The 26,306-nt window shown below is 34.4% G+C and overlaps 1 protein-coding gene across 4 annotated transcripts in view; it reads left to right on the forward strand.

The window, feature by feature from the left end:
• LOC124308834 (odorant receptor 13a-like) overlaps positions 1-26,306 on the forward strand; it is a 117,322-nt gene that overhangs the window by 55,246 nt on the left and 35,770 nt on the right. For all 4 annotated transcript variants that reach the window (XM_046771966.1, XM_046771965.1, XM_046771967.1 and 1 more), the window contains one exon: positions 17,804-17,962. The gene's annotated coding sequence lies outside the window, so the exon portion shown is untranslated. The remainder of the gene's footprint in view (positions 1-17,803; positions 17,963-26,306) is intronic.

A 26,306-nucleotide genomic window follows, 5' to 3' on the forward strand; every position in this document is an offset into this window, starting at 1 on the left:
GAAATCAGTCAAAAGGTATTATTCTTTCATTGTCCGTTAATTTCACTCTTACTTTTAAACCTTCGTTGCTATCGCGATAGTTGAAAAAAAAATTGTGTAATACGAGTAACTGTAATAAAAAATAGTTATATACATATCAAATTTTCTGGCGACAGATGCGAAACTCGATTTGTCTTTGTACTCAATAATTCAGATATAATATAATTTTAATATCAATTCGCGCAGTGCTTGGTTTGAAAATGAGTTAGATTGAATTTAATTGAATTTTTCACGAGGTAACGAGTGTTGAAAGATTGAAGTAATAATGTGAGATTCATAATTGGAATTTCTCTGCATTATCTGGCCACCTTTGTCTCAGCCTTGTAATCGATTTGCGAAAACAAAAGTTTCGATTCGGTCTCTTGACTCCCGTCTCTTTATATTCTCATCTTTTGCAGGATCTTCTTTTCGCCTCACTTCGTCCTTCCGACGTACCGGAAATATTCATCATGGAAATTCTCGCGAAACGCAGAGAAGAACGTGTAACCAGATTGAAAATTATTGTTTGGAATTTCTAAGGCTCTCGTCAACCGTGACAACTTTTCCATTCCTCTCAATAAGCTTCTTATCTTTCCAATAAATTGACACGAAGCCAATCATCGCATGTCCTGAAAACTGAACTCTACTCTACAATTCAAACGCGGTTTTCAAACATTCGACAAGTCTCATTTACAAACTCATTTTAAAATTGTGGAAAAATCGATAAGCCTATAGGGTAGAAAATATTCTGACAAGGATTCTGCGCCGAAAATTTCCAATATTTCGAACAGGTTAGTAGTTACGAACAGATAGACATATTAAGTTTTAAAATTCAACACTTTTCTATTAACCTTATCGTAAAATATTTGATTTCGGTATTACACTGAAACTGACGTTGAGTTGGAGAAAAAAATGATGTAATATTGAATTATACATAAAATTTGTGAAAATAGGAGATATGATCACTATTTTTAATTTAAATACTTGAAAAGAAAAGTTGATAAATTTAATTCGTGCAACCAACGATGAGCTCAACCAGAACGGTGGTTTGAATAAACTGGCCTGATTCTGATGAGAGAAAATGTGTAACGTAACGAGAGAAATGTCAAGACCGAAAATTTAACAAAGCTCATACATTTGGCCCCAAGGGTATGATGAAGGAAGAAGAAAAATTGTGAAAATTCGCGAGGCAGATTCAGAGTTTCTAAAATGAAATTGCCTGAAGGTTACGCAGTTGTATTATTCTGCATTTATTCATGCAAGACGGAATAGAGCCCGGTCATAATCTCGTTTTTCGTTCTCGTCCTCAGACCGTGTAGGTAACGAGTTTTGCATATGCATGCATGCCAATTAGCAACAGCAAGAAGCATTTCGAACCTTCCGTCCGTTGTCATTGTTTCAAAAAATTTCGCTTGCCATTCGTTTGTAAAATAATGAACCAATTTACATAAACGTTTAGGTAACTCACAAGTTACAAACGCAACAAAAAGGGCGGGATATAATCACGATTGAAGTCACAAGGCAAAAAGTTGAGAATAGAAATGGGAGTGTATTAAAAAAAATTTAACTATGTATGACAGAGAAATTTTACGCGTCTTGTTTGTTATTTTGAATTCTAATAGTTTAGGATGGATAATTTTTTTGTTCAAAAAGATTTGTTTCATTCAAATACGGTTCAACCAAACGAACGAATCATTTTGAAATTTGGTCAGCGGTCGAATAAACGGAAGTTTTTGAATCTCACCGTGATTTTCAGGATGTAAAAAATGATATTATCTACTGTTAGTAAAAAACAGTGAGTCGATAGATGTCACTACAGGTTTGCAACGCTCTCGCGGTAAAGAAGATTTGAGAATTACAATGATTTCCTGCGAATTGGATTCTAGAAATTATTCGGTGCTTCGTTGTATTCTCTGAAAAGTTATCACCTAAAATTCATGGATTCGGTTTCGCGTTGGAATTAAATTTTAACCGTTCAATTATCCATTCGAACTAGAAGATGAATTATTTTCTCTATTAACTAACGAAACGTCAAAACAATCCGGTAAACAGGCGATGAAAGGGTATAGCCGGGTTAATATGGGAAATCTGCCCTCGCGGCTTTTTTGACTCGCACTTGGAGGATCGATTTGGTGTCGAATGAAAATAATTCACCTGAATTTTTAGCTCTTTAACCCAAACGGTTTTCGAGATTTTCAAAAAAACCTGTTTTTAAGATTTTATTTTTATTTTTATAGTAAAATTCAAAATTAATCAATGATGAATTTTTTCTTCATTCTTAGGAGTCTAAGACATGAAATAAAAAATGTGGTCATGATTTTTAAACGGAAAACCAATTTTTAGCTAAGAAAAGAAAATTAAATTATTTTTTTTTAGCCTTTTCGAAAGGTGTCACTCACTGAATTTCGTCTAATTTTTTTGATATTGTTGCAACACTTCAAAAAATTCGAAAAAATTTCTGAGCGTGGAGGAGTATAAAAGACATTTTCAGACAAAATTCAGTGACACCTTTCAGAAAGGCTAAAAAAAAAATTTTATTTTCTTTTCTTCGCTAAAAATTGGTTTTTCGTTTAAGAATCATGATCACATTTTTTCTCATGTCTTAGACTCCTAAAAATTAGGAAAAAAATCGTTGATTAATTTTGAATTTTACTGTAAGAATAAAAATAAAATCTAAAAAACAGGTTTTTTTGAAAATCTCGAAAACCGTTCGGGTTAAAGAGCTAAAAATTTAGGTGAATTATTTTTATTCGACACCAAATCGATCCTCTAAGTGCGAGTCAAAATAGCCGCGGGGGCAAATTTTTTTATCATTATATTCCGCAAGGTTAAACAAAATCAAAATTTAGCTCATTATTCATTACATCGGTGCGTTTAAAAATGGTAATATAATTCTTCACCACTTCCTCGTCTTTTCACGTCAGAATCGGCGCGGTTGCGAAAATTTGTCTTCTTTTTCATAATTCTTTTTTTTTCTCCATTAGGTGATTACTTTTGACAATAAGTTAACTGTACAACTTACGAAGAGCAAAGATCGACCAACACGCAGTGCCGTGGTTGATTCAATGTCCGTACCCAAGTACAGTCGCACCCTTATGAAATGAATATTCCGGAAAGGTTGGCACGAAAGGCAGGAGAAATGCAACCAAATCTGGGCATTTTACCAAGAATTCTGAAAGCGTCCTCATTGCGTCGTAATTTCAAGATGTCTAATCTTCCTTGCTTTTTTTTTTTTTTTGCCTTTTCTTCTTTCCTTTCGTCTCTCGCGTTGCCTCTCAGTTACTAATTCTGGTTTAACCGTAATCTAAACTTGAGAGATAGAAAAAGAGAACCGAGAGAGTTTTCACCTCGCGATCTGGGCTGGAAATATTTTGAAAACATTTGACTGTCTAAATTTTTTCGTTATGCTTTTATTCAATGTAGTCAAGGGGTCGACCCATTATAAGCGCGCTAAGTAAAGGCTATTTTCATTAATTTTTTTAATACGTTTATATTATAAATATTGATGTATAAGTTTTTACAATCAACAAATGCACTCCAAAGATATATAGAAAGATTTTTTTAAATTCATTTCAGTAAGTTTTCATACATAAAAATGCTTGTTGAAGAAAGGTCCAAAAAAAAAAGGATGGGTCTATGCTGTTGATGAAATCTCTGGGATGGATGGTCTAAAACAAAAAAGTCGAACGATTTTAGATTCCGTGCGTTAATAGCTGTAACGCATATCAATGATTTTTTAAAATTTTGTTTTTACCTATTTTTTTTTTCTTGCCAAAAACGGCGAAAAAAAACACGGTTTTCTTTTATTCTTCGAAAAATTTCCGCCATTTTGTTAATTTTGCAAAAATCTGAAATCGTATGATACGCGCCGTAGCCATTAACACACTGAATCTAAAACCGTTCGATTTTTTTGCCCAGACTTTATTTCTCAACTTTTCTTCAACTACCATTTTCATGTGTAAAAACTAACTAAAATGAATTAAAAAAAATCTTTATATGTATTTCGGGAGTGTATTTATTAAGTGTAACAACTTATACATCGATATTTATAATATAAACGTAAAATAGGCTTTATTTAGCACGTCTAAATTAGGTAGACTCATTTAAAACATTGCAAGATCAAAAATTACGTAACTTTCCACCTGCGATAGCGTCAAATTTCAACCGCAGGAACGTTCAGCTGTTTCATTTTCAAACAGCGTCGGTTTGGGGATAACGATAATCCCTTGTCATAAGGGAAGAACCACTATTCCTTTCTATTTATGTAAATATTATTCGTTTGCCTGGTGACAGCAGAGATTCATAATAACTCGGCTTCTACATCCATTTGGTAACCCGGATTCGAAGCGATCGCATTACGGTATGATATATGGTATAAGCTACCACCCGTTGAGATCGCTTTATTTTATGCTAATCAGATAAGACACTTGTCACTAGGCAGACGGTGAGTAGATTTTGCGATTTGGTACGGAATTTTTTTCACCACCTGAATTCAGTCCGCTTGCTTATAATATTAACCGCTATGCTCAATTTTAATTATTCTCGCACGGTGGGAAAGGAAATCTTGAACTAACAAAATAGATTTTCTTGGAGTCCATTGACTTTGACCTAGTATCCCTGATTTGTTAGAAATACGATGACTTCAGTTCAACAATTTCGTACGAGTTTGTTTGTCGAAATTTGTTTATTCAAAAAACGACTTTCATAATGCAAGATTTTTACAAATTTTGTAAGATTTCAACGTGTAACAAGAAACTTCCAACAGACTTCAAAACTTTGATCTCATTTAAAAGAGACTAACGTGATTTAAAAAATTTCAAAATATTTTTTCTGACTCAGAAATATTTCGTGCGATTTCAAAAGATTCTTGCCAACTTTGATCTCGTTGTAATTTTTTTCTAAGTTCACGACTCTGTTTACCGAGATCATACACCTTCGACTTTGGCGTCAAAAAATTAAATTTCAAATGATTGCGAATCACCTATATAAATAAACTTATAAAATATGAGCTTCTTCGAGAGGTCGTTACTCTGCCAGTTCGCGTCTTTTCATCCCTCGTTTTTTGGGTTGATTCAATTAGATCCACAAGGGGAACGTTATACTAATTATCCAGCTGAACGGCGCTCACCTGAAAATTATTAGTGAAAGGCAATTAAAATGTTCACCACCATTCAGGCTACGTAACGCTTTTCTCAACTCCCTGTCATTTCTTTATTTTTGACATCGGTGTTACAAAACGGTTACATTATTTACCGCTCGAAGATATTGTGAAAATTTTATGTCGTTTTGAATTTGCTTTTATCAGAAAAGTATTAGTATAAAATTAATATATATATATATATATATATTATTATATACAGAGTAAATAATTAATACATACACATTGAATTGCTAATGACAGAATGATCCGTCGTCTTTTATAGTTTGATGCGCATGCGCAGCATTCCGAGAGCAGCCAGGATGACCAACCGTCACAAATTCACACGATAGTTAGCCGCGATGTATGTAACCTCTAATAATGACTAAGAATAATCGATTTTCGATTAAATCGACTATTTTTTAGTATATTATTTTGTATATATTATATTATTATCAATTTATGTGATCAAAGTATGAATTATTATCATTGTCTTACTTACTAATTGTAAGTGCCTATTTGATATGACAAGTGAAAGACGAATGAATATTTTCACCTGAAATTGAAAAACATTTCGAATGAAACTATAAATCATGAAAAAACTTTTCCACCATTAAGACCACATACTGAAATTTACGAAATTTTTATTTCATATCCACCGTATTAAAAAAAAAAATACGATATGATCGATCGATTAATTTTTACCGATTCAATCGCGTCGTGTCTGATTATTTTTTTGGACTCGATCAATCGATCGATTATTTTTCGCTTGGTGCCGATCGCTTAACCTAAAAAAAGTTGACACTTGTAAGGGCGGAACACAATTGCCCAGAGACGAATGTCAAAATTTTAGAGGTTACGTTCGTGACGGTTGGTAACCCTGGCAAACAACTGCTCTCGAATCGAAGTGCATTGGCCGTTAAATTTTAGCAGACGACGGAATGTCCTGTTATTAGTAATTCACTCCGTATATTCTCAGTCAAGTTGAATCACCGTAGATTTAATCAGTAAAACTAATAGCGATAATGTGCATAAAAATTAACGAAGATCACTTGAACTGTATCGCGAAGTGAGTCATAAATAGCGACATAACTCCATCACTATCAGCCGATAACTCTTATCACGTGTAAATTAACGAGAAATTCTCACTCACGATCCTAATTCTCACGATTATGCGAGCAGCTGGGACTTTAATGAGGGTGATATTCGCAAAGATCGCTTGTGTTCTCAATGAAACGCTATAATCGCGTACTTTCATCAGCGTGCAAAAAATCAGAATCACGTCTACGTATTAATTGAACAGACCTGAACAATTAACGTCACACGAGCACGTAAACGAGTAAGAAAAAGCCGAAAACGAAAAACGTAACAAATGTAAAGAAGAAAAACAGAAGATGTGAAAAAAAAAAAAAAATTCTGCCGAATTATATTTAACCACTAACATGGCAATGACTTCAGACGATTTTCTTCGTCAAATAATTACGTTGGAATCGTACGTTCGAAAACAGGATTCGAAACGGACGACCGAAGAGTGAAATTAGATGCAGTTGTTAGTAAAAAGAAAAAATAATGCTGGAGAATTTTTTAGACGCATACAAATAAATCCATCGTAGTATGGAGAGACGGTTTTGTCCGCATAGAAATGAAGGAAAAAGAAAAAAAAAAAAACAGAAAAAAAAACACTCACTCTTGAACCCTTGAATTTGTTTGTATTTTATTTGCACCAGAAATCAGATTCCGAAACGCGGTAAATAAATAAAAGCTGCAAGATCAGCTCCGGAAAGTCGTAAGGCCTTGAATTATCTCACGGGGGTTGTTTTTTTTTTTTTTTTTCTCTCTTTTTACAGCTCGGTTTTAGCTCGGCTGTTAACCGGAGTGAAATCTTCAGGTTGAACTGAGGGATTTTGTGGGATGCGACCCCGCATAGTTGAAAGCTGTCAAAGTAAACGCGGTTCTCGTAAAGTGGGGGGATCACATGATTCATCGAAGATCTTATTTCGCCCGTAATTAGATCGTTACGAAGCTTCCCTAGTTTCAAAGGTCAGCAGCGAAGAATCGAGGGTTGAACCTGGACGCATTTACTTTAACTGCGTCTAACTGTAAGATCCAGAGCTTTACAGACACCCTGTTTTACCTGCTGTAGTAAGCCGTCGTGATGAAACTCGGTCGTGAAAAGGATGCGAAGGAAAAAAACGTAATCCCTTCAAACACCCTTACAGTCGCATCTTTGAACTGAGCTTTGTTCGCAGCTTTCTCAACATATTTAACGAAAAGTTCAAAGGTGGGGATGAAATTTGGGGTTCTTGATGGTTCGACGCATTTATTCGATTTTTAAGGTAACCGAAATTTGTCGAATTTAGAAACTGCGATCCTTTCAATTTTAATTAGTCGAATAAAAATCAATAATGCAATTTTTAATGGAATGGACAATTTAATTTTAAGGTAAGTCAAGATACCTGAGACATGAATTATATTCGCGTAGTGCGATCAACTAAGTATAAAATACAATATGTTACATTTGCATTTTGTAATCAGAAAAAACAAAGTCTAAGACGCGTTTGCATTTTGGATTTTTGCAACGAACTAAAACGGAAATAACATTTACAAGAATATTGAAATTCGTTCGAAATTTCAATTCGATTAAATGATTGATCACGATGTTAAGAACTTTGATGGAATGAAGTTGTTAACTGCATTTGAAAATTGTAACTGAACCGAACTTAACTTGTAAATAAATAATGTAACTTGTATTTTGTTTTTTTTCTACAATATTGTGCGTCGAAACGATTTCCAGGAAACTGTAATAATGCATTGAGAAAAATTTCATTTGTTACAGTAACTAGAAAAATTCAGTAAACAAGTATCGTTAAAATAACCGTTTGAATATTGTTGGAATTAGGAAAAACGAGGTACGCGTAACCATTTTGCGCTATCGTCGATCCTTTTTTGGTAATTGCAACGCAAAATCAGTTTCTTCGGTTTACTCTACTTTTTTAGTTAAACAAGGCTTTGACGTCAATTTATTCTTGCACAAGCATTAAATTTTCGCAACGGTTGCAAGAAAATATAGTAACAGTGATCGTAATGAGAAAGAATAGTAACGGATACCAGACTTTCCGGTAAAAGCTAGAAAACTAATTTTCATTTTCTACCTAGAACTGTATTTTTTGATTGTGGTAAAAAATGAAAATCCTTAAGAACTGAGCGGTAACCGGAACTAAACATTTCTCTCAGTGTGGTTACAAATAGCCTCAATTTTGCCTCGCCGATTCAGATAAATTGTAATATTAGATCCATAAAAAACTGCGTGATAAATTATCAACCCGATTTAGTCGTCTGTAATAAACAACCGTAATCAATACCACAGCGGAGCTTACTCTGCCAGTCGACATTCTTGAGCTTGCCAAATTACATTCGTATACGTATAGTTTTGACAATGTATACAGGGTGGCCCATTTAACTCTGCCACCGCGAACAACTTGGTTACTATTGATTGTACCGAAAAGTGTCTTCCGAAAAAGTTGTTGCATTTCAAGGGGGAAAATGAGTTTTGGAAGTGAATGTCATCCGAAGGTCATATCTTATGAGCTTTCGGTGTTTGCGATGGTTTTTTAAACGAGACTACCTATTTTTTTGCTCACTACAAGAAAGCTGACATCAAAACGCGTCCAACCATTTGCAACAACGTGACCTTCGGATAACCTTCGGCTCCAAAATTCATGATTAAGTAACGGAGGTGGAAATTCAAGGAGAATGAATTCTATCGTCACATTCGATACTTTTTTCACGTAATTCATTTATTAAATGCTAAAAAATGTTGTCCATCAACCTGAATACACTTGTCGATACGCATAATGAAGGATTCCCTGGCTTCACGTATCATTTCAGGTAGTCCCGTTTAAAATACCGTCGCAAACACCGAAATCTCATAAGATATGACCTTCGGATGACATTCACTTCCAAAACTCATTTTCCCCCTTCAAATGCAACAACTTTTCCGGAAAACACTTTTCGGTACAATCAATAGTAACCAAGTTATTCTAAGTTATTATCTCCGAGTTATTATATAAGAGTAATTTATTCACGACCGTCTGAAATTATCCACGTTTTTATTGTTGAACTGCAAACGATTTTGACAAGGCTCCCCGGTAATTGATTTCATCAATGAAAATCAATGAAAATTTCCTTACATAAATCACCCGGTTCGTAAAGAGTTCGAATCCACTCGCGTATACATATGATTGATCGTCTGGCCTCAAATTGACTCGTACTACTTGAACGGAGAGTCAAATCGTAACACGAGTAACGGCATAAAAACATAATAAATAAAAGTATAACTGTTTTTTTTTTTATTTATTTATTTATTATTTTTTTTTTGTTTCCCTATCGAGGCTTCTGAATGCGTTCCATATCCTTGAAATGTTTACGATGTTTATCGTGATACCTTTTCGATACAACTTTGGAAATTTTCGGATACCTGTAACCTAGATATTTTCATGGTTTGGTACAATTTGAATAATCGTCGAATCATAATTATCAGTATAACTGTTATTCGAAAATTATTCAACTGCAAATACGCGGTATAATTTATTCGGGATGTTTTCAGTCGTTACTCCGACTTGATATATATTGTATAAGTTAGACAAGTATTTTTCAAAGAAATATATAGCGCATTGCCTAATGAAAGGTAGAATAAAAATGAAATTTAAGTAGTTTTTGATATCGCCGTTTTTAAAATTTGATTTTTCTTAATCCGTCAATGCAGTCAACCGATCCATCATATTTTATATACTGTATGTAGAAATAAATCCAATCGGTTCGTTAGCAAACTATATATAATTTTTTAAATAAAATAAATGTTACAATACAAAATTTTATTTTCTAAATTTGTAGTAAAAACAGGAGTAAAATAAAAGGAATTAGTAAAATATTAACAAAAAAATAAAATAAATAGTAAAAAAATATGACACCATCGTTCACCCACATCTATTACTGCAGTCATGTCAGATTATTGCAATGTGAATTCATAAATGCATTGTTCTGATAATGACGGCCCGTTACTTTGGTAATGATTATTGCAATTCGAATCAATCAATCAATACTTTGGTAATTATCAATTGTCAGAGAATGTAAATTCAAAAATTTTGGTTATTTTGAAAAATCAACGACGTGGCTTTCGTCAAAGTTGTGGAATATAATTGTGAACATGTCACCTACGTACAAATATTCTATAATTGTGCTCTAAAGAGACGAATTTCTTAACATCGTCAATTGCGTTATCATCTATTTTAAATTATTCAAGTAATTACAAATTGTAGTTTCGATGCATTACCCATTATTTTGGTAATGGATAAGGTATTCTTTTTCAATTAATATTTTTTTAATCCTGATCCGGGATGTTCACCAATTTCCAAAACGCATTTCGATCAGTTTTACTTTCATGTCACTTTCTCGAATCAAACTTTGATTTTTCAATTTTTGAACGTACACCATTTCCTGTCGTTCAAAGAAAATATGATCCCGATGTGCGTTTTTTGTGTAAAAAATTCTGATCCTTCTGATCGTGAAATGTAATATCAATTGCAGGCTCCTAGGAACTGTCAAAAAATATTTTTGTTTCGATCTTTTTGAGTTCTGCACACATGCGAATAACCGGGCATATTTTTTTTACGTAAAAACGTAAACAGTTATTCATTGAATGTGTAATTAATAATTCAGCAACGTCCCATTGTGAATTGTCAAAAAATACACAATGAGAAAGGAATACAATAATCATTCAAAAATTAATGAGTAATTCAATGGATGATGCATTAATAAAACAATGCATTTTTCACATTAATCCCAATTTCATCCGGACATGAGTTTCGTCAGTTTTGGTCATCCTTTCATGCCTTGTTCGAAAATCGTGATTCCCGATCAGTTTCCAAAAAGCTTATTGGCAACATCTCGATTCAAATCTTCTCCCGCAGACTTCCTTTCGAAAAGCATGTAAAACGATACTCGATTTTTCAATGAATTTAAATCGAAAATTCTCTTTTTGTATTTTTTTTTCTCTCTCCCTCTTTCCCTGAATTCCGCACCGGAAAAAAGCTCCACCGAATCGAATTCGAGGTACGTGGATAAAAGGCAGAGCGAAAGGAAAACTGGAGCCTGAATCTATCAAAGAAATAACATAAAGCGTAACTTTGCCACTTACGACTGATGAGAAATTTCCAAGAATTTACTAGAAATTCGCAATTTATCGGGTTGATTACAAGAACTGTGCAGTTTCAAGTGAATCAGTTTAATTCTCTTGATAAACGAACAAACAAATAAAAGATTCTCATACCCTCAAATCGTGTGAAAATAAAATGTTGTTATTTTCGAAATGGAATCACGCGGTTGTTTAATCGTTGAAAATTATCGCGTATTATAAAATATACGTACCAAGAAACTTTTCTCCGAAAGATTACGACCTCCATTACTCGGTTTATAAGTATAAGTACATATATATATATATATATATGTATAAAAAGAGAGCTTCGAAATGACATCGATATTTCAGTTTTTATTACAACGCGGAGAAAAACCTGTCCGATTATATTACGTGAGTTTATCTTTATACGATGGTATTACAGAATTGCATAAGTCCGGGCGATAAAAGACGAGCCTTGCGTAGACTGGATAGGAGGGCGAATTACGCGAAAGGAAATGCGATTATTTTAATGACTCAATCGTGATACGAAACGCCTTTCGGTTTGCGTGAGGGCTTTTCCCATGATTTTCCACACGACGCCATATTCGTATTTCGCTTCGTTATGGCTTTATATTGAACGACCATAACTTTTCATGCATGCGCAATGAAACGTTTCCTTCAACTTGAACACAGGTTTCTCCTAATTTCAACTCACCGAGAAACTTGAAGTGAAATATTATGATGCTTCGTCACATAACGAGGCATATCGCGTAGTGAGAGAGAGGGGCGGGGGGGGGGGGGGAGGGGGAGTAGCAGGCATGTGATTCAATTTATGACGAGACACGCGTAGGGCTTTGGAATTCGCATGATCGTGACTCTCAATTTAAACTCTATTTGCCACCGGAAGCTTGCAAGATCCTCATATCGATTTACGATGATACCGTGCAGATGTTGCTTCGCGTCAACGATGGATCGGGTCTTACGGTCTAGACAAAAAGTTTGGCACGAAACGTAATTTTTTTAACACGGTGGGAGTGAAAATGTAAATCGATAGGAACGAACGCGTTCAAGGGTAAAAATATCGAATTGATAAAAATACGCGAAGCTTTTTTGGAGAATTTTTGAAGTCTCGACAAGTCGAAAAATGTGTGGAAAAATGACATCACTCTTGGATCTTTTGAATATTGAAAGATCGGTAAACAGATCATAGAAGAGTCACGGTATAGAATTTTGAAAGATGCTAAAATCTGTTTTGTAGAATTTCAAAGTGTTGAAATAATGATTTTCGACGTTTTTTTTTTTTTTTAAATAACATAGTGTAATCATACTATAATTTATTTTTTTCGTCTTTCAATATTTTTAACCTTGTAAACAAGTCGGTTTTTCTGGAATAAAAGTAGTTATTAAATTTTTGTTACTACGGCGTACCGTTACGAAAATTTTGAAAAAAAAATGACGCGACTTGTTGACTAATCTATATCGAATGTAAAGATGATCGTTTAAAAATTTTGCTCGAAAAATGTCACAGTTTAAAATTAAAGTTTGAGAGACGATAATTTTTTCAAATATGAATTTATTGAAGTAAAAAAGTTTGTCCGTTGTTTCCGTAAAAGCTCTTGACTTCCTTGATGATACATAAAATTTTTAGATAAATCGGTCAAGTCAATCCTAGGGTGAAAATTATTTTATCTTTGTTTCGTTTTCTTAATTTTTTTTTTTTTTTTTTCGTTTTACACAACCAATTTAGACCGAGGTCTGATACTTTCAGGATTTTAATACCTTGCCAGTATCTACTTATCCATAAAATGTCATCAGGATATTCGCAAAAGGCATTTTTATCCTTTTCTTTTTTTTTAAGGCATAAGTATTCGTAACTAGAGTTTATTTATTAATCAGAGTTTGTTTTATAATTTTTTATCTCTACACTGTTCTTAACCTAACGATACTAAATCTATTTTAAATATCTGCTACGAAAATTTCATCGTATATTTAAGCTTGATAATTTAATTAACCGTAATACTTTACTGAAAACATAATATATGCAATGAATTTTACCGACGATTGATTTTTGCCGACTGATTGCTTTGAATTGGATAGTATTTTTTTTTATCTCAAATACAGATCAAGAAAATATTCCATTGTTAAAATGACACGATTAAATTCGGATCGAGCGGAAAATAATTATGAATTGGCGTGTCAATAGATTTGTGAATTAATTATAATTCACCTGAATTAATGAGAATTAACTAAATTATGGAAAAATAAGTCAAGTTGAGTTGAATTAGTTGGCATTCGTGCCAGAATTATCTGTTCACGGAGAAAATAAAATTATATTGAAATAAGATATTAAGTTGAATTAAAAAAAAAAAAAATAATAATAATTCGTATTAACAGGAAACACGAATGAACGATTTGAAATTTGTTCGAAATAACTTCAATTAAAGTGAATTATCGAGAAAAAATCGAGATTCATCAATTGAAATGAATTAAGTTGAATTGAAGAAATCAATCTGAATTTAGAAAATTAATTTGAAACAAGCAATTGAATTGAATTAAACAAAAATAATAATTCAAATGAACAGAAAATACAAAAAAAATTAATTTAAATTTTTCTAAAATCACTTCAATTGAAGTAAATCATCGGATAAAAATTAAATTCATGAATTGACGTGAATTGACTTGAATTGAAGAAATCTGTCAGAATTATAAAAAAATTTATTTCAAACAAGAAATTAAGTTGAAGTGAAAAAAAAATAAATAAATAATAATTTGAATGGACAGAAAATACAAGAGAATGAATTGAAGTTTTTTTCAAACTCACTTGAATCAGAGTGAATTGTTGAGAAAAAATCTAGTTTCATGAATTGAAACGAATTAAGTTGAATCGATGAAATCTGTCTGAATTATAAAAAGTGAATTTGAAATAAAAAAAATTCTGTTAAATTACATGAATTTATTTAAATTAATTCAGCTCAAAGAATTATTGCGCAACTCAAATCTCGAGTTATTTCCTCCCACGACGATGACAGTATCGTTATTCAATTCGCGAATGGAAACTTCACTTTTCCGTTGTCCGACTATTTTTCCCCCAACTTGTACGTCCGATGCATCCTCATAAGTGCATTCCTTACGGATCCCCTCGATCTTTCCAATCCTCGGAATGTGCTCCGTCAGCTTCACATACGGGCGAGCGCAATGAGAACGAAAGCTGCAATCTCTCAGGGCGAAGCTCCTGCGCTTGGCGCAATTCGCAAAGCTCCTTGGGGTCTTTTTCCCAAAGTACTGCATGGCATAAAGGGATTTTCATTCCGTGTAACCAAGCCGGTGGAAACATGCGGTATAAGGTGTGCGATTCTCCTTCTTCCACTCCATAATTTCTTCAAGTATAATAATATGAAGTAAGCGTCGGAGGGACGAAAGCTCCGCGTATACGGGTTTTATTTTTTAACGCGTAAAAACCCCCGGACGGCGCACGAACGACCCAAAAACTTGAATGAGAATTCCGTCGTATATACGCGGCAAAGTCGCGAGGACGCGAGAGAAACCTTAAATTTATGGCGGCCATCTAACCTGGATAATATGCGACGCTGTGATATACAACACCCGCATTTTCATAGTTTGTTATAATTCCGCGTAATCTTTCCGTCCGCGTTATTGCTCTTGACTCGTGATTTCGTCGCGGATACAAACTTTTCATTCGTTCGTTCGTTTGTTTATTTTGTTTATTTATTTTTTATTTTTTCAAAGGTTTATTCGAGTCAAGGTGACATTCGTTTGATTCGAGTCAACGTTGCAAGTCCAATGTGGCGAATACAATACTTACTTAATTCGACAAAATACTTTTGTTGGACGAAGCTTGTGACAAATTGATATGGAACTGAATCAAGCCGTTTAATGATCATGCTGATTTTCAATTTACTCGAGATAAATCGACGTGAATTCCTTGCGATACCGTGAATTTCGTAGCAAGAAACTGTGTCATTAAAATGACTAAAAATTTTATTGAACGCACCTCGGTCGTTTTATTTTGAAAATAAAAGCTCGTTCCCTTTTGCATATTGTCGAGTGAAGGGTTCAATGGTTGAAAGCAGGTTACAAAAATCTTCTGCATTGACTGAACATTAGAATTATTTAAGCGTACAAAACACATTCTTCGAACGATGTCATTTATCATTCTGTTTAGCGAATATTTTGTGGGACTTACTCGATATTTAATAGATGAAAACCGAAAGCTTATTGTTGGGTATATAGAAGTCTAAACTGAATTTGTGCCATTAGCTTTTGTTTATTTGTAGTCAACATCAATTTTGATGACCCCAAACTTGGTATTATGCTTTCTTCACTTGTAACAGTTCCGATGATAACTTTATATCACATTATCCGTATCTAACTTCAAAGCCGCCTACCCGGTTTTATTACTATCTCTGAAACTAATTCCGTAGCGAGAAAGTTCACCGCCTAGTGGCCCTTCATAGTACTAGTATACCGATGTTTGCGATGAATATATTCTCTACTTGTTTCAAAGCACGTGACGTTTCTTTTACCTTTTAAACAAATCGGTGCAACTGATTCAACGAGTTACGCCAAACAAGCTCCGATTGGATCAACAAAGTATGGCATTCGATCGATGTAAGTTTTTGCTGGCTAGATTCGTGTACTGATTTTATTTGAAGTACCTAATTGTTTCTGTCAACGAAGATGAAATTTGCAGGAACAATGCACAAACTTCAAATGAAATGATATTCAGTTGACTCAGTTCCGGAAACACATTAAAAGATTTACTCGAATCAACACTTCACTCGATCGCGACAAGAAAGGCTTTCGTTGGAACAAGGAATTCGCTTGGCGAAATCGTTATGACAAACTCACTAAATCGAAATTGTTGAATTGAAGTCAGCGTATTTGGAACAAGTATGGGATACCAGATTGAAGTGGATGGATTCCAACAAATTCTGTTTCGTCGGTTCAAGCATTCCTTTACGTCCGTGCACCGGAAATTGGATGCAGACTTCAAAAATATCTTGTGATCGCAAGTCCAAGACTCGATTATCTGTATAATTGATTTTATATCCACGAGAATAACATGCTGATCCCTTTGACAAAATTCGGAATCACTGAAACCCCACAAATTGAATTTTTGTGCATTCAAAATTCTATTTTGTAGTTATTTTATATTCAACCAGTTCCGAAAAACAAGTTTTACCGACAATTTTCACGGGCCTTACTGAATTCAAGAAGCTTCGGGTGAAAATATTTCAACTCAAATCATATTCAACTTCCTTTCAATTTATGTTCTACATATGGCACAAATATTATTGCCTTATATTCGTTCGCCTGCAATTCGTATTTTATTTCTTCTGAAATTACAAACCACAGATTCAATTTCCATTCAATCTTTTCTAATATCTATATTTTCTAATATACATACCGGGACAATGTCTTTAAACTTGAAAATCAACTGCGCATGCGCGAGTTTTATCAGCTGTTCGTGCAGGCTGGCCATCCCGAATTTCAGCTGTCAAACTGTTTCTAGCGGCGATGCAGTTGATACGAATTTTCGAGGTTAGAATCTTAAATAATTGAAGTAGTGAGTCGGAAAGGATTGGGAAGCGTTTGTTATCGAGTCGAGAAGTTGATTCTTCAAAGAACGGTCAGAATTTAATGCTTATGCTCTTTGAAAATTCAAACGTACACATTTTGCGTACGTTGGCCCGCCTGCATCGCAGACAAGAATACCGCTGCGGGAACATTTCGCTGACCAATGAGATTGAATTATTTGGCGCATGCGCGGTTGATTTTCAAGATTCAAGAGGTTGTCCCCATATATATATGTATATATATATATTTTTTTTTGTTGTTTGAAAGGAAAAAAATTTAGAATTTTTCCTAACGCTAACCGATAAAATGCCTGTTTTGGACCTAAAAAATAACCTCTTAAAATTTGAGTAACGTAGCTTACGCGTAAGAACTGGCGCAATTGATTTTTCATTTTTTTTTTCACTTTTTTCTAAAAATCTCCCAAAATATAACATATATGACATAAAGTCTAAGAACATCGTTTTTATGAAATTTAATTTACCGTGAAAAAAGTCTCTTGTGATTTTTTCATATATTGCGTATTTATCAAGATATTTACAAAATGCAAAATTACGACTTCAAATATTGACTTTTCTTTTCCAAAACAATTTTTTTTTTTTGCCAAATCTTCTTCAGATCTCATATATTAATTTTCAATTCTCAATAAAAAACAAAAGAAATTTCATATCGAATCCCAAATTTTGTTGATCGACTCTGAATTGACAAAAAAAAATATATATATAACACTAATGAAACTTGTGTTTTACATTACTCTAATCTAAAATTAAAACTGAAATCATTGCAATCTCAATGACAAATAATATTTGTTATTTGAAATTCGTAATCAGTGAATCACTATTTTTCTCGTCACTAAATCCAACGTCTATATTTTGCAGCAGACGTGCAGGAGTTGCAGTTGATCGGTGTTTTTGTAACAGTTTGCAGAACGTCCTTAGATGTCGATCACAGGCACGAGGCCAGTGTTCAAGATCGTCGCTGTGACCGAAATCGAATATCTCACTCCCTGTTTCCATCCCTGGACGTCATTGTTCGAGGTAAGTAATTTGGCAAGGTTCGCCGGCCGCGCAGCCACCCGTTTTTTCGCCATTGTTTCATCGGCCCAATCATTCCTTTTGGCACAAAATCTCGCGTCTCATCCGTCGATCGCAGCTTCCCGGCTTCCCGTTCCTGCGATTATCGCATCTGTTGTCCAACGAATCGATCCGATCAAACCTAATTCAAAGTGCCCAAGAAATTCATCTGGGATTGATTAAGGGTGCGTGACAGTCCTTTTTTATCGACTGAGTCGGCTGTTTTCCATATTCCGCTATCATTAATAAACCGACGAATGGAATTTCTTGGCATGAATAATACATGAAAATATTTCAACAACTCCCATTCAACTCTTCATTATTTCAATAACGGTGGAAAGTTTCTCGCCCGTGGACTTTATCGTTGTCCCAAAACTCAGTGAATAACACATGTCAGAGAACCGCATTTTTTGTTTTTTTCAGCAATTTTTCCAACTCTACAATTAAAAAGTACCAGAATTTTGTATTTAAAAACAAAAAATAAGAACTCGCCGACTCGGTCGATAAAAAAGGACTACATTAGATGCCCTAATTATTGACATAGAAACTATCTATACTCTCCTGCTATCGGCTTGGTGTGGAGCTTGTTCCGGTGCTCAAACTGCTTCTAGAAATGGTTTCAGGCGTTCTTCGGAGCAGAGGAGAAGCTTAAAGTGGCTTCTTTCATTAACCTCAAAGCTGCCCAGCTTTTCCCTTCACTGTCTTTCTCTGAGGTCTTTCTCTATCTCGGAATTCTTTCAGTCGTTTCTCGTTACTCGCTTCTCGTATCTTCTATGGATCCTTGATTCACCTTCTACGAAGCTCGCGAATACCTCTGGGTCGGAAAAATGTCCGCGCAAGTCGATGATGGAAGCTCATGAAAGAAAACCGCGACATTGTCAGTGCTTCGGAAGGAAGACCGAAGTCGAGTGAATCGAGTTTAATTCTAAAGAGTTTCTAGATGATTTTGAAAAACTTGAATACCGTAAATTTGCTAACAAAGAAAGTCCGTCTGCTAATCACTTTGGAACCGTTAAATAACTGTTCTTACTTTTCTCTATTTTTGTGTTAAAAACGTACACCTCGACAAATTTTTATGTGAACTCGGCAAAACATCTCTCAGCTCAGATTCTGTATATCGTTGCTTTGTTTCTTCATCGAGTATGACATTTTATCATTTCATACCTATATACATCGTTTTTTCGATTAACTGTGGAGGTTAAAAAAATTTCAATTTCCATTCATTTAAGAGCGAAATTTATAATCAACATATTCGATTGGCGGTAAATGTTTTTGGCATTGTAAAATCCAGCGAATTATATTTAACCTCTAAATTTATAAATAAGCAATAATTTTACTATCCAAACAATTCGAAAATATATACGAATGCGTGTACTAAAAAACAAATGTCTCATGAGTTTCTACATATTGTTTTCACGGCATTATAATCGTTGTATGTGTTTACTTTTGATTGGTATCAAGTGATACTACTCGCAACTTTTTTAATACAAATTGTTGAATGATTCAACAAGAATTACATTTGTTACCGACACTTTTCTCATACGAATCATCGATTTTTTGATGAGAAAAAATAGGTCACCGAAACGGTTCGATCAAAAACAACGAACAACTGTTAATAGAATAAAGTGATAACAAAGTAATTACTACTCATGAAATTTTGAAAAATCGAGGAAATTATTTAGCAGATGTGATCCCGGATCGCAAAGAATGCACCATAGACGAGCCGTACTTTAGGGGATTGCTAATTAGGCCGTAGAAGAAGAGACGAGTTACAAGATAATTGCAGAAATCTGTCGCAGCCGTTTTGCGTCCGAAATTATCTCCCCCTTTTTGCCAGTTTTTGTGATACCGTAACACGGATATTATGTCGAAGCGTTTCGCGTTCACGGATCCGTTGGTTCTCGGTTTTTTTCCCGGGGGTGCCGCAGGAGCCTCGCATCCTGCAGGATTGCTCCGGGATAAAGGGGAACGGGTTCGGAGGCGCGAGGCCGGTTACAATATTGAGCCATTTCCGAGGGGCGCTTTATTTATTTATCCTTTTACTCGCGCAGGGATATCTGGCAGGCCAGCCGATAGAAAACGCGAGGATTCGCGGAGAGAGATGATGTATAGAGTTCTGTATGGACCTCCGTGACGTATCCTCGTATCCGATGTAATCAGGAATTAGGGGGATTATGTTTTTGTACCATTGCTCTTCCGAATACGGACCCGAAGTATGGTCGAAACATTTTTCGGGAGGTTGAACTTCGTATTAATTTCGTTACGAGTAGATAGTCGTAAATTGTGTATTTTCGACATGGTATGCGTAAAATTCGATTTTACGCACTGTATCGGAAAGTGCTGTTTTACGTGGTAAAAGGTAACGGTGAGTAAAATCAGATTCTGCGCATGCATACTAATCGTCCACCTGGAAAAGAATTTTCTTCGAAATGATATTTAATTTTCAAATTTTGGCGCACATATTAGAATAGCTCGTTATCCGATTCAAAAAAAAAGATTCTTAATACTTAGATTTTAAGGAATACTTTTGCACAAAAAATCGAAAGCTGAAGAATTTTCAGGTAAGCCCGCGTTGAGACGAGCCGGGAGTGCGTAAAATCAAATTGAGTATTTTCGACATGGTATGCGGAAAATGCGATTTTACGCACTGTATCGAAAAGTGCCATTATACGCAGTGATAAAAGTGCGCGGATCGTTGATAATAATAATACGAGCTTCTAATAACAGCCCTTTTCTTAAATTTTATTCTGACCGATGCCAGTCTTCTGATGTTTTTCATTGTCTTAGATTAATTTTCCGTCCAAAAACTTACTAACCATCCGCCTGGAAAATAATTTTGTTAATTTTTTTTAAATTCGATTTTACGCACTTGTTGCATAATATATTATTACCGAAGTGTATCGTATTCGTTGCCAAATCTTCAATCATTGAAAGTACAGAAATTATATTGAACTTGAAAAAAAGCTTCAAGTATATCGATGCTTAGATAATTGTTGAAGATCTAGTTTATTCATTTGTTTCATACATTTCATTCAAAAGACTATTTACTTAAAACTCGCTGGGACTGATTTCTTTTCAATAGTTAATTTAATATTGCCATTTATTGATCGTAACGAGAATCGATGTAATATTGGAAATCTAAATGTATTAAACGATATTGCTAACACGACAGAAAAAAATATGCGTCTGTGAACTCATAGAAAATATTTTTCTGGATAAAACAAACCGTCATGCAGTGAAATCGAAAGAATCTACTAGATTTTTAACGATTTGTAAACATCGATATCTGAGCTTCTGTTCATAATTCCGTTATTTCCAACATTTGAGTTATTAAATAGATCTTCGTTGCTCCGCAGGAACGCGATAATTTGTTAAGTACTAGATGTGCGGCTGTCTCGTAATAAAATTGATAACAAGCATCGATTTTTGGTTAACTATGCAACCAGAAAAAGAATCTGTAGAAGAAACTAAATTTCTTCGGTACACGAACATACCAGAAGATTTATCTTATTTGTTAAGCTTTTTATCCTCACTAATTCATGATTTTTCTTTTTTTTTTCAAATTGAATGAAATCCATTTCCTGTAACTACAATTTTAGTAAAATAAAAAATTTAGTTGCACCCTATTTTTCTAGGTGCTATATCCGTCAGCTCTCCCACGTCACTGAAACTCAAAACTTTTTCAATTTACATCAAATTTCCAAGTTTCACGAAGAAAGCACTTTTCTGCTACTCTGATTTATCGTATTCAGCAAGTTTGCAGGAATTGGTTGAGCGAATGCAAAAAAGCTATTCGGGATTGACCAATATTCAGATGAAATCTCAACTAAAATAATATAATTCTGATACTGAATTTCAACATGTTTCCGCTGTTTAACGCTTCCTTATTCAATACTCATCGTAAATCAATGTTCCAACCAACTGTCAAAACTCGCTACATAAATTGGAAACTTACGGCGACTTTGTTCTAAGATAATTTTTATAATCAACATTTTTCAAGGTATTCTTTAACCAAGATTGCAGTGAACTTTAGACAAATTTATCGAATCCTCGGTTCTCTTTAATAACGACGCGATCTCTGACTGGTTTATTTTCCCTCATGCACGTGTAATATAATTCATTGAAAGCGAGTGTCCTTTTATCGAGCCGAATATCCTCATGCAGACAGAATCACGAGTTCTATTGTGACTCGCCGGTTCAATTGCCCGGGAGATAAAATGGGGTCAGTCACTGAATTTTATACCCACCCACTATACGTATATATATATCTATAGATATACAACGTGTGCGTACATAATTTTACGCTATCCGACCAAATCCAAGAAGAACATGAAATTGCCTGCACTCAAGAATCTTGGCGAAAAGAGATAAAAAAAAATAAAAAATACACCGTTCAATTTACCTCAAGAGAATTGTGCAGTAAAAGACTTATATAATGTTTTTTTTTAACTAGACCCAATCATTCATGAGTTCGTAATATGTTCGAAAATATCAGTCTCACTGTGTTCGGTAAAATCATCGTAATTCGGTTGAATTATCAGCAGAAAGCATGTGTCAAAATACGAATTTGATGAATTAAAATACTTTTTACGGGAACCCGAGTCGTACCGAATTTCTGTGCCAAATTTGTCAATATTTTGTTATTCAATCAACTTTATCCGCACAATTCTGTCTGATAAAGAAACTTCGTCGAATATAATTATTCTGTTGTTGGTGGGAAAGGTTTCACGTTTTACCAGTTTAGGGAAAAAAATTCGGTTACATTTTTTCTTCATTTATTTGAAACAAAGCTAGAGCAAATAAAATAGGTCAATAGATACGTGACGTCACACGACTCTAAAGTATATCTATACGCATACGTAACAAAACTAGTGAAATTCAATGAATTATAACTTTTGCAATTATCATTTTTAACCTTCAGCCAGAATTATTTTGACTGTTTTTCGAGATTCATTAGCGGACAAAGTCAGTATCTAGTGTTTAAAGCTATTGGAATTTTTTTCTATAGTTGTGTATTATTCGTTGTTTCATTATTTTAGATATCGCATTATCAATCTTCAACTTTTCATTGTGAATTTTTCATTGTGAATTAATATAAAAACAAGTTTTTCAACCAATTTCCGTGTCAATCAAAGTTTTTTTCAACGAATAAACGCTCATTTTCGAAAACAATAAGTATTTTTTTAAGTATGGATTGATTCTTTATGGGCTGAAGCTTGACTTAGTTCTGAATGGTCTGAAATCTCAATTTGTTCTGAGTTCTTTAATGTTCAGTTTAGTTCTTTACTTTCTTGTGTCTCAAGATGATTCTATGCTGCATTAGTTTGGTTTAAAAGTACGAATTTTGGAAAGACTTCTAATTGGTCTTTAGCTACGTTAGTGCAAAACGATTGGTCTTGAAGAGGTCAATCGGTGCGGTGCTGATCAGGAAGTTAGTTACAAGAATGCGTTTTTGAGTTCTGAGAACGATACTTTGTGAACTTTTACTACCTCAAAGTGAAAAATTGTTGTTGCAACCTTTTTTATCTTGTGACTCAAGCGAATACACCAAAAAAAATTTGATACCAAATATTAAATGACTTCGTTACACTGTTTTATCACTTTACTCCTTGTTTTTATGAAACCTATCTACTCATCGATAACAGAATGTGCAACTTGAGTATTTTTCAAGGAGGTAATTGAAATGTACTTGAGTATGAAAATATGACGATAATAAAGCATAACAAACGGTGATTGAAAAATGTACCGCATTAATTGTTGACTCAAATCAGACACTGTGTAATAACGCGTTTCAACGAAAATCGGTCACAGTTATTATTTTATTGCAAAGAGAGTCTTACTGTAACTTGCGTGTGGTGAGCTTAATGGGCTTGCAAAGGCGGGAGACACGGCCAGACTTTACGCTCACAGCTATAATACCTACTGTACCAACCGCAGAGTTTCTCAGAGCTTCGCAGAGCTTTCGAAACGACGCGAGCTTTTGATCCTTGAGCGGGTTTCTGCCACGAAAACGCCGACGAGGAATTCTACAATAAGATAATATCCGAAGCTGGGTGGATGGACGGGAAAAGGAAGCCAAGAAGTCGAGGTACAAGCAATGGGCGGATTCTCTGATTCGGCTGAAAACTATACGACTTATACGACTTGGCTGCACCGAAATTTGTCCTTGATCAAATATCCGAGGATATTTCTAATCGGTGCAATAAATTATACACACAACTGGTGTAAAATTGGTGTCACAATTTTGTAAGTGTTGTAAATTTTTTAAATGATTATTTACGAACTTCCCGGGACAATCATTCGCTGCTTGATGACGTTAATTAGTCTGCGAAAAACAATAGAAACTTATAACAATATGTTAATAGGAATAGGTATTTGAAATTTACGAAAATTGAAGTTCAACTTAATCGCCCCTGATTGAATAGAAATTTTTCATTATCAGATAAAACCAGTAATTAAATTAAATTTTACAATAAGTTCATAGAGATAAAATTATTGGACAGTTTCTTTGGGTGAGCACCAAAAAAAAAAATAATGATTAATATAATTTAAACGAATGATTTAGCGGTTTTAGATCCAGGAGCTATTTACTCGGATATTGAACGTATACGATTTCAATTCGTTAGCATTGATTTCTGATCGACCGTGTGAGTTTTATTCAGTGTGAAATTAATGGAATATTTTAAAAATGAAACTATTTGTCGATCATGGTAAAACTCGAAACGATTTCCATGATTTCCAACGCAATCATTTATTTTCAAACGACTCGCTATGGTTTCCAACGATCTCATTTTCCTCAATTAATTCCCCGTTATTTGAAAAAAAAAAATTTCCGTCATTTCAGTTCGCTTGAATTACAATTTGATTTCCGAGTGTTGCATTTGTAGATGACTTCCTCGAGTGAATCGCCCACGCGACAGTGATTGAAATGTAAAATACAGAAAATCGATTTGGAAAAGACGAACAATTTCAGTAAACATGCATGTTTCAGGCTCTACCGTAAATCTAGTCTATACTTCGTGAAGAATTACGATAGGAAAGTACAAGTGAAATTTGTCCAGTAACTGTAACGTAATAAAGTTCGACGAAATACGCCCGACGATCCGCCCAACAGTAGCAACTCGGCTCCTCGAATCCTTTTGAACTCATTTCCCGGCGGACCAACTTTTTCGTTACCAAATCGTAAACAGCGAAATCCGTACACAAGCCGCCCTCTCCGGCCCGCTTACGAAAATGCAAATGTTTAAATAGCCCTGCCATGCGTCAAACCCTTTGAAACCCGAGTCTCGACCTTTCTGAGGCCGCGGAATTAACAAACTTCCATATTGGCCGAAACAATGTTGTTTCGTGCTATATCGAAAGCCTCAAATCAACGAAATTTCAGCTCAGCAATGGTGCCCGTATAATCAGTATTGGGCATCAGCTAATTACAATTTGTAATTTTTTCATGCTGCCTGATATTTTTTAACAAGAGTGAAATAATAGTTACGTATTACAATTGGATTTGTAGCGATGGGAAAAATTGTAACTATCCAAATAGAAATGAGAAATTACAATGTGTAATTACTATTGGGCATCTGCTTATTAAAATTTGTAATTTGTTTATGCTGCGTGATATTTTTGTAATGGGAGTGAAATAAGTTGCGTATTACAATTGGATTTGTAGCGATGGGCAAAGTTGTAATTGATCGAATAGAATTGAAAAATTACAACGCATAACCGGTATTGGGTATCGGCTAATTACAATTTGTAATTTATTCATGCTGCCTGATATTTTTTAACAAGAGTGAAATAATAGTTACGTATTACAATTGGATTTGTAGCGATGGGACAAAGTGTAACTAGCCAAATAGAAATGAGAAATTACAATGTGTAATTACTATTGGGCATCTGCTTATTAAAATTTGTAATTTGTTTATGCTGCGTGATATTTTTGTAATGGGAGTGAAATAAGTTGCGTATTACAATTGGATTTGTAGCGATGGGCAAAGTTGTAATTGATCGAATAGAATTGAAAAATTACAACGCATAACCGGTATTGGGTATCGGCTAATTACAATTTGTAATTTATTCATGCTGCCTGATATTTTTTAACAAGAGTGAAATAATAGTTACGTATTACAATTGGATTTGTAGCGATGGGACAAAGTGTAACTAGCCAAATAGAAATGAGAAATTACAATGTGTAATCGGCATTGGGCATCTGCTTATTAAGATTTGTAATTTGTTTATGCTGCGTGATATTTTTCTAATGGGAGTGAAATAAGTTACGTATTACAATTGGATTTGTAGCGATGGGCAAAGTTGT

The sequence above is a fragment of the Neodiprion virginianus genome, chromosome 7, assembly GCF_021901495.1.
Source record: "Neodiprion virginianus isolate iyNeoVirg1 chromosome 7, iyNeoVirg1.1, whole genome shotgun sequence".
Classification (NCBI taxonomy): domain Eukaryota; kingdom Metazoa; phylum Arthropoda; class Insecta; order Hymenoptera; family Diprionidae; genus Neodiprion; species Neodiprion virginianus.